Below are 12,377 nucleotides of genomic sequence, written 5' to 3'. Positions count from 1 at the left end.
TGGAATCTTCTTCCCCCGTAGCATGCTACTCAAGCAGAAGCGGCCCACGTCCCTGGGTGGGCTTGAACCACCAACCTTTCGGTTAACAGCCGAACGCGCTAACCGATTGCGCCACAGAGACACAGATGTCTGGCCTTCCCACAGGAACTCCCAGCCAGGCCAGGCGCAGTTTCCTCAGGGGAACCTTTGAACATGATATGACCAAAAGAAATCAGCAAAAACAAAGAGACAATTGCCGGTGCTCAGTAGAGCTCAAGTTGCCGACAATAAGAGCCTGCTGTCGGATTCCATCCCATAGACACCCTCCCTTCTAGTCACTTTTCAAAAGTCAGTCGATAAGTAAAGTTCTCCTCAAGGTAGTAGCATCCAGCAGCAGAGTGACGCAGCGGAAGCGTGCTGGGCCCATAACCCAGAGGTCGATGGATCGAAACCATCCTCTGCTAAGAGATCCTTTTTATAGAAGTCGCCAAATCTCTTCTGTCAACACAAACGCGTTTCTGATCAAAAATATAAACCAAGGGCCCAAATCCCTGCTCATCGCATGCTGATGGAAAAAGAAGAATTCCCCACGTCACAGCATTTCCTATAGCCCGGGTTTTTTTCAGACCCACAGCCAAAAAGACCAATGGCTCTGCATGCGTTTTTGCTACGTCGCAACTTTCTTCTCCAAATTATTAAGGCTTTCTTCATGCCTTACCACTCAGTTCTGCACATATATGCAAAGGGTTTGCTTGGAAGAGGTGTGCATGTATTCATAAGCCACCCGCCACCCTATAAACTCCTCCGATGATCTTCTACTATGGCAAAATGGTATCCGCACTTAAAAAAAAAAAAAAAAAGCGATCTACTTTTCAGAAATAAGTTGCCATGTAACAATGCAACGTCACACCTGACTTTATGTGAAAGCCACCACAGGGTGTGGGAAGAAAGTAAAGGCAAGTCTACCATGCCAGGGGGGATTAGCTCAAGTGGTAGAGCGCTCGCTTAGCATGCGAAAGGTAGCGGGATCGATGCCCGCATTCTCCAAAGCTGATTTTGTTTTTTTTACATGGTAGTAGAGAGTTTCTTTTTACCTCATGCTCAAGGCTCCAACAGCTAAAACTAGGAGGCTTTCAAGCATGAGCAAAACATGCCTTCGATAGCTCAGCTGGTAGAGCGGAGGACTGTAGCAGTAAATTAGTAATCCTTAGGTCGCTGGTTCAATTCCGGCTTGAAGGAACTTTTTGTGCATTCTATCGGATGGTTCATCCTCCTGGTCAACACAGCCCAGCTATGCTCCTTCTGTCCATCTACAACAGGTCTTTTAGAAAGGTTTACTCCGTTGTACCTGAGGAGGTCAAAACAAAGGCAGAGAGCAACAGAGATTTACTTGTTGGGAGAGCAGCTCAGCTGAAAACCAACATGGAATCTTTTCCACCCATAACATGCGATGCCAGCAAAAGAGACCATGGTCCCTGGGAAAACACGGCTAAGCTCCTGACCTCTATCGACAAAGTGCACTTTAAGAAAGGTCTCTTCTGTTGTATCTAGGGAGTTCAAAAGATAGGTAGCGAGCAACAGGGCTTTTTATTGGAAGAGCAGATGAAAGCCGACGTGGAATCTTCTTCCCCCGTAGCATGCTACTCAAGCAAAAGCGGCCCACGTCCCTGGGTGGGCTTGAACCACTAACCTTTCGGTTAACAGCCGAACGCGCTAACCGATTGCGCCACAGAGACTCAGACGTCTGGCCTTCCCACAGGAACTCCCAGCCAGGCCAGGCGCAGTTTCCTCAGGGGAACCTTTGAACATGATATGACCAAAAGAAATCAGCAAAAACAAAGAGACAATTGCCGGTGCTCAGTAGAGCTCAAGTTGCCGACAATAAGAGCCTGCTGTCGGATTCCATCCCATAGACACCCTCCCTTCTAGTCACTTTTCAAAAGTCAGTCGATAAGTAAAGTTCTCCTCAAGGTAGTAGCATCCAGCAGCAGAGTGGCGCAGCGGAAGCGTGCTGGGCCCATAACCCAGAGGTCGATGGATCGAAACCATCCTCTGCTAAGAGATCCTTTTTATAGAAGTCGCCAAATCTCTTCTGTCAACACAAACGCGTTTCTGATCAAAAATATAAACCAAGGGCCCAAATCCCTGCTCATCGCATGCTGATGGACAAAGAAGAATTCCCCACGTCACAGCATTTCCTATAGCCCGGGTGTTTTTCAGCCCCACAGCCAAAAAGACCAATGGCTCTGCATGCGTTTTTGCTACGTCGCAACTTTCTTCTCCAAATTATTAAGGCTTTCTTCATGCCTTACCACTCAGTTCTGCACATATATGCAAAGGGTTTGCTTGGAAGAGGTGTGCATGTATTCATAAGCCACCCGCCTCCCTATAAACTCCTCCGATGATCTTCTACTATGGCAAAATGGTATCCGCACTTAAAAAAAAAAAAAAAAGCGATCTACTTTTCAGAAATAAGTTGCCATGTAACAATGCAACGTCACACCTGACTTTATGTGAAAGCCACCACAGGGTGTGGGAAGAAAGTAAAGGCAAGTCTACCATGCCAGGGGGGATTAGCTCAAGTGGTAGAGCGCTCGCTTAGCATGCGAGAGGTAGCGGGATCGATGCCCGCATTCTCCAAAGCTGATTTTGTTTTTTTCACATGGTAGTAGAGAGTTTCTTTTTACCTCATGCTCAAGGCTCCAACAGCTAAAACTAGGAGGCTTTCAAGCATGAGCAAAACATGCCTTCGATAGCTCAGCTGGTAGAGCGGAGGACTGTAGCAGTAAATTAGTAATCCTTAGGTCGCTGGTTCAATTCCGGCTTGAAGGAACTTTTTGTGCATTCTATCGGATGGTTCATCCTCCTGGTCAACACAGCCCAGCTATGCTCCTTCTGTCCATCTACAACAGGTCTTTTAGAAAGGTTTACTCCGTTGTACCTGAGGAGGTCAAAACAAAGGCAGAGAGCAACAGAGATTTACTTGTTGGGAGAGCAGCTCAGCTGAAAACCAACATGGAATCTTTTCCACCCATAACATGCGATGCCAGCAAAAGAGACCATGGTCCCTGGGAAAACACGGCTAAGCTCCTGACCTCTATCGACAAAGTGCACTTTAAGAAAGGTCTCTTCTGTTGTATCTAGGGAGTTCAAAAGATAGGTAGCGAGCAACAGGGCTTTTTATTGGAAGAGCAGATGAAAGCCGACGTGGAATCTTCTTCCCCCGTAGCATGCTACTCAAGCAGAAGCGGCCCACGTCCCTGGGTGGGCTTGAACCACCAACCTTTCGGTTAACAGCCGAACGCGCTAACCGATTGCGCCACAGAGACACAGATGTCTGGCCTTCCCACAGGAACTCCCAGCCAGGCCAGGCGCAGTTTCCTCAGGGGAACCTTTGAACATGATATGACCAAAAGAAATCAGCAAAAACAAAGAGACAATTGCCGGTGCTCAGTAGAGCTCAAGTTGCCGACAATAAGAGCCTGCTGTCGGATTCCATCCCATAGACACCCTCCCTTCTAGTCACTTTTCAAAAGTCAGTCGATAAGTAAAGTTCTCCTCAAGGTAGTAGCATCCAGCAGCAGAGTGACGCAGCGGAAGCGTGCTGGGCCCATAACCCAGAGGTCGATGGATCGAAACCATCCTCTGCTAAGAGATCCTTTTTATAGAAGTCGCCAAATCTCTTCTGTCAACACAAACGCGTTTCTGATCAAAAATATAAACCAAGGGCCCAAATCCCTGCTCATCGCATGCTGATGGAAAAAGAAGAATTCCCCACGTCACAGCATTTCCTATAGCCCGGGTTTTTTTCAGACCCACAGCCAAAAAGACCAATGGCTCTGCATGCGTTTTTGCTACGTCGCAACTTTCTTCTCCAAATTATTAAGGCTTTCTTCATGCCTTACCACTCAGTTCTGCACATATATGCAAAGGGTTTGCTTGGAAGAGGTGTGCATGTATTCATAAGCCACCCGCCACCCTATAAACTCCTCCGATGATCTTCTACTATGGCAAAATGGTATCCGCACTTAAAAAAAAAAAAAAAAAGCGATCTACTTTTCAGAAATCAGTTGCCATGTAACAATGCAACGTCACACCTGACTTTATGTGAAAGCCACCACAGGGTGTGGGAAGAAGGTAAAGGCAAGTCTACCATGCCAGGGGGGATTAGCTCAAGTGGTAGAGCGCTCGCTTAGCATGCGAGAGGTAGCGGGATCGATGCCCGCATTCTCCAAAGCTGATTTTGGTTTTTTCACATGGTAGTAGAGAGTTTCTTTTAACCTCATGCTCAAGGCTCCAACAGCTAAAACTAGGAGGCTTTCAAGCATGAGCAAAACATGCCTTCGATAGCTCAGCTGGTAGAGCGGAGGACTGTAGCAGTAAATTAGCAATCCTTAGGTCGCTGGTTCAATTCCGGCTCGAAGGAACTTTTTGTGCATTCTATCGGATGGTTCATCCTCCTGGTCAACACAGCCCAGCTATGCTCCTTCTGTCCATCTACAACAGGTCTTTTAGAAAGGTTTACTCCGTTGTACCTGAGGAGGTCAAAACAAAGGCAGAGAGCAACAGAGATTTACTTGTTGGGAGAGCAGCTCAGCTGAAAACCAACATGGAATCTTTTCCACCCATAACATGCGATGCCAGCAAAAGAGACCATGGTCCCTGGGAAAACACGGCTAAGCTCCTGCCCTCTATCGACAAAGTGCACTTTAAGAAAGGTCTCTTCTGTTGTATCTAGGGAGTTCAAAAGATAGGTAGCGAGCAACAGGGCTTTTTATTGGAAGAGCAGATGAAAGCCGACGTGGAATCTTCTTCCCCCGTAGCAAAAGCGGCCCAAGTCCCTGGGTGGGCTTGAACCACCAACCTTTCGGTTAACAGCCGAACGCGCTAACCGATTGCGCCACAGAGACTCAGACGTCTGGCCTTCCCACAGGAACTCCCAGCCAGGCCAGGCGCAGTTTCCTCAGGGGAACCTTTGAACATGATATGACCAAAAGAAATCAGCAAAAACAAAGAGACAATTGCCGGTGCTCAGTAGAGCTCAAGTTGCCGACAATAAGAGCCTGCTGTCGGATTCCATCCCATAGACACCCTCCCTTCTAGTCACTTTTCAAAAGTCAGTCGATAAGTAAAGTTCTCCTCAAGGTAGCAGCATCCAGCAGCAGAGTGGCGCAGCGGAAGCGTGCTGGGCCCATAACCCAGAGGTCGATGGATCGAAACCATCCTCTCCTATGAGATAATTTTCATAGAAGTCGCCAAATCTCTTCTGTCAACACAAACGCGTTTCTGATCAAAAATATAAACCAAAGGCCCAAATCCCTGCTCATCGCATGCTGATGGAAAAAGAAGAATACTCACACGTCTCCGTCCTGTACACGTCTCTTATACTCACACGTCTCCATCCTGTACACGTCTCTTATACTCACACGTCTCCGTCCTGTACACGTCTCTTATACTCACACGTCTCCGTCCTGTACACGTCTCTTATACTCACACGTCTCCGTCCTGTAAACGTCTCTTATACTCACACGTCTCCGTCCTGTACACGTCTCTTATACTCACACATCTCCGTCCTGTACACGTCTCTTATACTCACACGTCTCCATCCTGTACACATCTCTTATACTCACACGTCTCCATCCTGTACGAATCTCTTATACTCACACATCTCCATCCTGTACACATCTCTTATACTCGCTCGTCTCCATCCTGTACACGTCTCTTATACTCACACGTCTCCGTCCTGTACACGTCTCTTATACTCACACGTCTCCGTCCTGTACATGTCTCTTATACTCACACGTCTCCGTCCTGTACACGTCTCTTATACTCACACGTCTCCATCCTGTACACGTCTCTTATACTCACACGTCTCCATCCTGTACACGTCTCTTATACTCACACGTCTCCATCCTGTACACATCTCTTATACTCACACGTCTCCGTCCTGTACACATCTCTTATACTCACACGTCTCCATCCTGTACACATCTCTTATACTCGCTCGTCTCCATCCTGTACACGTCTCTTATACTCACACGTCTCCGTCCTGTACAAGTCTCTTATACTCACACGTCTCCATCCTGTACACGTCTCTTATACTCACACGTCTCCGTCCTGTACACGTCTCTTATACTCACACGTCTCCGTCCTGTACACATCTCTTATACTCACACGTCTCCATCCTGTACACGTCTCTTATACTCACACGTCTCCGTCCTGTACACATCTCTTATACTCACACGTCTCCATCCTGTACACGTCTCTTATACTCACACGTCTCCGTCCTGTACACGTCTCTTGTACTCACACGTCTCCATCCTGTACACGTCTCTTATACTCGCACGTCTCCATCCTGTACACATCTCTTATACTCACACGTCTCCATCCTGTACACGTCTCTTATACTCACACGTCTCCATCCTGTACACATCTCTTATACTCACACGTCTCCATCCTGTACACGTCTCTTATACTCACACGTCTCCGTCCTGTACACATCTCTTATACTCACACGTCTCCATCCTGTACACGTCTCTTATACTCACACGTCTCCGTCCTGTACACATCTCTTATACTCACACGTCTCCGTCCTGTACACATCTCTTATACTCGCACATCTCCATCCTGTACACATCTCTTATACTCACACGTCTCCATCCTGTGCACATCTCTTATACTCACACGTCTCCGTCCTGTACACATCTCTTATACTCACACGTCTCCATCCTGTACACGTCTCTTATACTCACACGTCTCCATCCTGTGCACATCTCTTATACTCACACGTCTCCATCCTGTACACATCACTTATACTCACACGTCTCCATCCTGTACACGTCTCTTATACTCACACGTCTCCATCCTGTACACATCTTTTATACTCATACGTCTCCATCCTGTACACGTCTCTTATACTCACACGTCTCCGTCCTGTACACGTCTCTTATACTCACACGTCTCCATCCTGTACACATCTTTTATACTCATACGTCTCCATCCTGTACACGTCTCTTATACTCACACGTCTCCGTCCTGTACACGTCTCTTATACTCACACGTCTCCATCCTGTACACGTCTCTTATACTCACACGTCTCCGTCCTGTACACGTCTCTTATACTCACACGTCTCCGTCCTGTACACGTCTCTTATACTCACACGTCTCCATCCTGTACATGTCTCTTATACTCACACGTCTCCATCCTGTACACGTCTCTTATACTCACTGTCATGATGTATTTTACCTTCTCACTGTATTTGCTGTAATACTATGTCAGGATGTGATGTCACTTTCCTTTGGTTGTACTTACTGAACACTTTGAAATGTCTTGGGATGTAAGTAACCATACCTTCCCCCCATCTCCTGTGTCTCTGGGCCCATAATGCAATTATCTCTTGTCCACACAGCCAGGGGAACTTCTCATTGTTTCGTAAGCAGTGGATAACGCCAACTACACAAACCTGTAGACATCTCGGAGCCAACCTTCTGGAATCTTCTAGTGGGCCCAACCATTGCATAGACCCCTACCCTTAAGGGGCGGGCCCACGAGCTCAAACAATTCACTCCTGTTTCTAAATGCAGTTGGGAGTTGAGTTTTTGAAGAGGAAGGGAGCGAGATCTGAATCTGCGGACAGACCTCGCCGTCCAGTGGATTGTGTGGGATTTCTGGGACTCTGAAAAGGACTATTACGTTGTGATCTGGCACTTTGGATTATCGGGAGGTGCCCCCGAATCTGTTTTATTTGGACTTGTCGTGTGCTGTTCCTGTATTCCTGTTAGTAAACCTGTTGGATCATCCTCGGCCTGTTGTCTCTCTTTGCTCTGATGTACACCCCGTCACAAACTGGTGGCAGCAGCGGGATCAGAGCAGAAGAAATGGAGGACAACAGCCAATCGACGTCTGAAACCAGAACCTCAGGATACAGGAACTGGACTGTGGCGAGTCTACAAACAAAGGCCCGTGAATTAGGTGTCGGCTACAAAGGACTCTCTAAGGAGCAACTAATTGAGGCATTGGAACACGCTTGCCTGCAAGATGGCACCGAGGAACAATTTCCACAGCAAGGGGAGCAAAGACGGGAGCCGGAGGTGAATACCCAAAAAAGTCAATGGGTTGTGTGGTACAAGGAAAAGATGGCACTGCTTGGAGATGAGGTCACCATAGAAGATAAGAGGGAGGCCATGCGTGGAGCTGAAGAGAAGGAGCGCAGGATGGAGGAGATGCCATTGCTGGATAAGCAGCTCGCTGTGGAAGCCGCGAGAGGTTCCAGACAGACTGTAACCCCAGCACCCATCATGAGGGAACTTCCCAGAGTGTCCCGCAAAGACTTCAAGCAGTTTAATGAGGCTGCTGGTGACATTGAGGGCTTCTTCCAGGACTTTGAGCATCAGTGTCGATTAATGGAAGTCCCAGAAAGGGAGCGCGGCCGGCATCTGGTTGGGCTCTTAGAGGGTGGAGCTGCTGCAGCCTATAGAGCTATGGACCCTCGGTGGAACTGTGAGTATGCGGATATTAAACAGACTATTCTAGAACATTATGCTGTAACGCCAGACACTTACAGGACTCAGTTCCGTACTCTAGCATGTGATGAGGAAGTGTCCTTCAAGATGTATGCCCACAAACTCAAACATCTGTGGCATCGTTGGTTGGAGGCAGAGGAGGCCTTAACCTTGGAGACCGTCCTCCAGGTCCTCCTAAAAGAGTTTTACTTCAAGTGCCCCGCTGAGATCCGGGAATGGGTGCGTGAAAGGAGACCAGCCACTGTGGAGGAAGCTGCAGCTCTAGCTGATGAGGCTCTCACCATCAAGCCTCAGTGGAAAAAACTACTACCCAGTGAGAAAAAAAACACCAACCCCCCAACGCTGGTGGCCCCTGGTCCTTCTGGCCCCAATGTTCACCATCACCTTAGACCGTCAACTCATGGGGACCTTCGTGTGACTGTGCCTCGCATTACTCATGCTCCACCTTTGGGAATACGACGCGGAGGAAGAATCCCAGAGCGCAGATGTTATGGATGTGGGCAGCCTGGGCACATGCAATTCCAATGTCCAGGTGTTCGTAGACAGAACAGCTACAGACCGCCTTTGCCTGTTCATTACCTACAGACACCTTCACCAGGAGAAGAGCTGGATTCTGTGCCTGATGACTTGCCAAGTGACTCAGATATCCTGGCTCCCCTACCCGGAGTCTATGGGGTGCGAGCTCCAGCCACCTGTTCTTCTGATCTTCAGGACAAACATCTACAGGAGGTCGTGCTGGATGGCCAAAAAGTTGTTGGCTTCCGTGACACTGGGGCTTTCCTCACCATAGCCGATCCCCGAGTAATTCAACCACAAGCAATTCAAAAGGGACCAGGAATTGCCATTGAACTGGCAGGAGGTACCCAGAGATATATTCCAAGAGCGAGTGTGACCCTGGATTATGGCTTTGGGGCAAAACAATGTGTGGTCGGTGTGATGAGCGGCCTCCCTGCAGACGTTCTTCTAGGAAATGATGTGGGGAATCTTCATTGCCACTTTGTCGGTGCGGTAACCAGAAGTCAAGCCAAGAGAGCAGCCCATGTGGACGTGTACAACCCATCCATGGAACTGAGGCCACCAGAACTGCCATTACAGCCGGTGAGTGATTCTTCTTGTGGGGATAATATGAATGTTACTTGGGATAAAGTTCAGTTTAGACAAGAAGTAGAGACTGACCCCACCCTTGCTAGTTTTAGAACTCGGGCTGAAATAGGGCAGCTAGGGGAAAACGGAGAAAGAATTATCAGAGAAAATGGACTTCTGTATCGGGTTGCCAATGCCGACTCCCTAGATAAGCCCTGGACTTATAGCAAACAGCTGATTGTTCCTCAGAAGTACAGAATTCCCCTATTACACCTGGCTCATGACATTCCTACGGCTGGCCATCAAGGCAAAACCCGCACCGAGAGACGATTGACTCAAACTTTTTATTGGCCGGGGATTTCCCAAGCAGTGGCGCATTTCTGCCGAACTTGTGACATATGTCAGCGTAGAGGGCGACCCGGAGATCACCCAAAGGCACCCCTGCAACCGCTCCCTATAATAGAAGAACCCTTTCAAAGAGTAGCTGTTGATATCATTGGACCTCTGGCTAAACCAAGTAAATCTGGAAAGCAGTACATTCTCACTGTTGTGGACTACGCCACCCGATATCCAGAAGCCGTGGCCTTGTCAAGTATCTCTGCAGCCAAGGTGGCCGAGGCCTTGGTTATTATTTTTACCAGAGTAGGATTCCCCAGTGAGATCTTGTCGGACCAAGGCTCCCAGTTTATGTCAGAGTTGGTCCAGTGTCTGTGGCGCACCTGTGGAGTACGAGCGATCCGAACGACCCCGTATCATCCCCAAACAAATGGACTTTGTGAACGATTCAACGGCACTCTGAAGAATATGCTGAGGGCCTTCACGGACCGAGATTCAGACTGGGAGAAGTACCTACCCCATCTCTTGTTTGCCTATCGGGAAGTTCCCCAGGAGTCCACTGGGTTCTCCCCCTTTGAACTACTCTATGGAAGAAAGGTCCGAGGACCCTTAACCCTGCTCAAGGAATACTGGGAGGGGCAAGTTGAAGATACAGGAACCCCTGTTGTCCCTTATGTCCTAAAGCTGCGAGAAACCTTGGCCCAACTTGCTAGTTTTGCACAGAGTCATTTGCGTATGGCTCAAACCAGACAGAAGACATGGTATGACTGTAACGCACGCTATCGGGAGTTTGTAGAAGGACAACAAGTCTTAATGATTGTTCCCCATCGGCAGAATAAACTGCAGACCACATGGGAGGGTCCCTTCCGGGTTCTCAGAAAACTGAATGATACCAATTACCTTCTTGCTTTAGATGATCAGGGGCTAAGGCAAAAGACTGTCCATGTGAATATGATTAAGGAGTACCATGACCGGAACATTCCAATGATAGCAAGCTGTCGGTTGGCTTCAGAAGATGGTCAAGAGGATGAGGACTCTCTACCTGATCTCGTGGAAGCAGCGAGAGCCCCATCCACTGTGGAACAGGTTCCCCTGGGAGATTACCTGGACTCCTTACAGAAAATCCAGATGCTGGAAGTGCTTCAACAGAGACGGGCTGCTTTCTCATCCCAACCAGGTCGAACCACCGTCACCCAACATCATGTGGACACTCAGGGCATCCGTCCCATACAACTGGCTCCTTACCGGGTACCTGAATCAGTTCGAAACACCATGCAGCACGAACTGGAGGAGATGTTACAGCTTGGGGTAATCCAGGCCTCCCATAGCCCTTGGGCCTCCCCTGTGGTGTTAGTACCCAAGAAGGATGGGAGTACTCGATTTTGTGTGGACTATCGGCGACTAAACGACCATACCGTCAGCGATCCTTACCCAATGCCTCGTATTGACGAACTTCTAGACCGACTGGCTGGGTCCCGATATGTCACTACCTTGGATCTCAGTAAGGGATACTGGCAGATCCCTCTAACGGATGAAGGGAGAGAACGGTCCGCTTTTATAACCCCCTTTGGTCTGTATGAATTTCTAAGCATGCCTTTTGGAATGAAAAATGCCCCGGCCACCTTCCAGAGAATGGTGGATCAGATCCTCCGGGGATGTGATGACTTTGCTTGTGCCTACTTGGATGATATCGCCGTCTTCAGCCACACATGGGAGGAACATCTGAATCAAGTAGCCATTATTTTGGACCTGATTCTTGCAGCCGGCCTAACTATTCGACCCGATAAATGCCAATTGGGGATGGGGGAAGTCCAGTACCTAGGACATAGAGTGGGAGGAGGGAAGCTCCGACCTGAGCCTGCCAAAATCCAGGCTATTAGAGACTGGCCTGTACCCCAAACTAAGAAACAAGTTATGGCTTTTCTGGGCACTGCCAGTTATTACCGAAAATTTGTTTCTCATTTCAGTACTGTGGCCAAGCCTCTTACCGACCTGACCAAGAAAACAATGCCCCGGCTGGTGATCTGGACTCCAGCCTGTGATGAGGCTTTTAACCGGCTGAAGGATGCTTTGATCTGCGATCCTGTCCTGGCTGCTCCAGACTACAAGAGGAGATTCATTGTGCAAACGGATGCCTCTGCTTATGGACTGAGAGCTGTCCTCAGCCAGGTGAATGCAGCCGGGGAGGAGCACCCCATCGCCTATCTCAGCCGGAAACTGCTGGACCGAGAAGTGGCCTATGCAACTGTTGAAAAAGAATGTCTGGCTGTAGTGTGGGCCCTTAGGAAACTACGGCCGTATCTGTATGGACGGGAATTCACTGTGGTTACTGATCACAATCCCCTCACCTGGCTGAACAGAGTCTCTGGGGACAATGGACGCTTACTGCGATGGAGCCTGGCTCTGCAGCCCTATAACTTTACCATACAATATAGAAGGGGCAGCCAACACCAAAA

General features: G+C 48.6%; 5 non-coding genes across 5 annotated transcripts; all 5 read left to right on the top strand.

The window, feature by feature from the left end:
- Positions 1-1,132: 1,132 nt before the first annotated feature.
- Positions 1,133-1,218, top strand: TRNAY-GUA (transfer RNA tyrosine (anticodon GUA)). The gene is given in 2 exon segments: positions 1,133-1,169; positions 1,183-1,218. It is a non-coding gene; the product is annotated as a tRNA-Tyr (tRNA).
- A 1,328-nt stretch (positions 1,219-2,546) lies between these two features.
- On the top strand, positions 2,547-2,619 carry TRNAA-AGC (transfer RNA alanine (anticodon AGC)). The gene has a single exon. It is a non-coding gene; the product is annotated as a tRNA-Ala (tRNA).
- A 106-nt stretch (positions 2,620-2,725) lies between these two features.
- TRNAY-GUA (transfer RNA tyrosine (anticodon GUA)) lies at positions 2,726-2,811 on the top strand. The gene is given in 2 exon segments: positions 2,726-2,762; positions 2,776-2,811. It is a non-coding gene; the product is annotated as a tRNA-Tyr (tRNA).
- A 1,329-nt stretch (positions 2,812-4,140) lies between these two features.
- On the top strand, positions 4,141-4,213 carry TRNAA-AGC (transfer RNA alanine (anticodon AGC)). Its single transcript has one exon. It is a non-coding gene; the product is annotated as a tRNA-Ala (tRNA).
- Positions 4,214-4,319: 106 nt separating this feature from the next.
- TRNAY-GUA (transfer RNA tyrosine (anticodon GUA)) lies at positions 4,320-4,405 on the top strand. The gene is given in 2 exon segments: positions 4,320-4,356; positions 4,370-4,405. It is a non-coding gene; the product is annotated as a tRNA-Tyr (tRNA).
- Positions 4,406-12,377: the final 7,972 nt, after the last annotated feature.

Source organism: Anomaloglossus baeobatrachus, chromosome 3 (assembly GCF_048569485.1).
Source record: "Anomaloglossus baeobatrachus isolate aAnoBae1 chromosome 3, aAnoBae1.hap1, whole genome shotgun sequence".
Taxonomy (NCBI): Eukaryota; Metazoa; Chordata; class Amphibia; order Anura; family Aromobatidae; genus Anomaloglossus; species Anomaloglossus baeobatrachus.
Note: the sequence above shows the minus strand (reverse complement) of the source record. Positions and strands in the feature narration are given on the sequence as shown.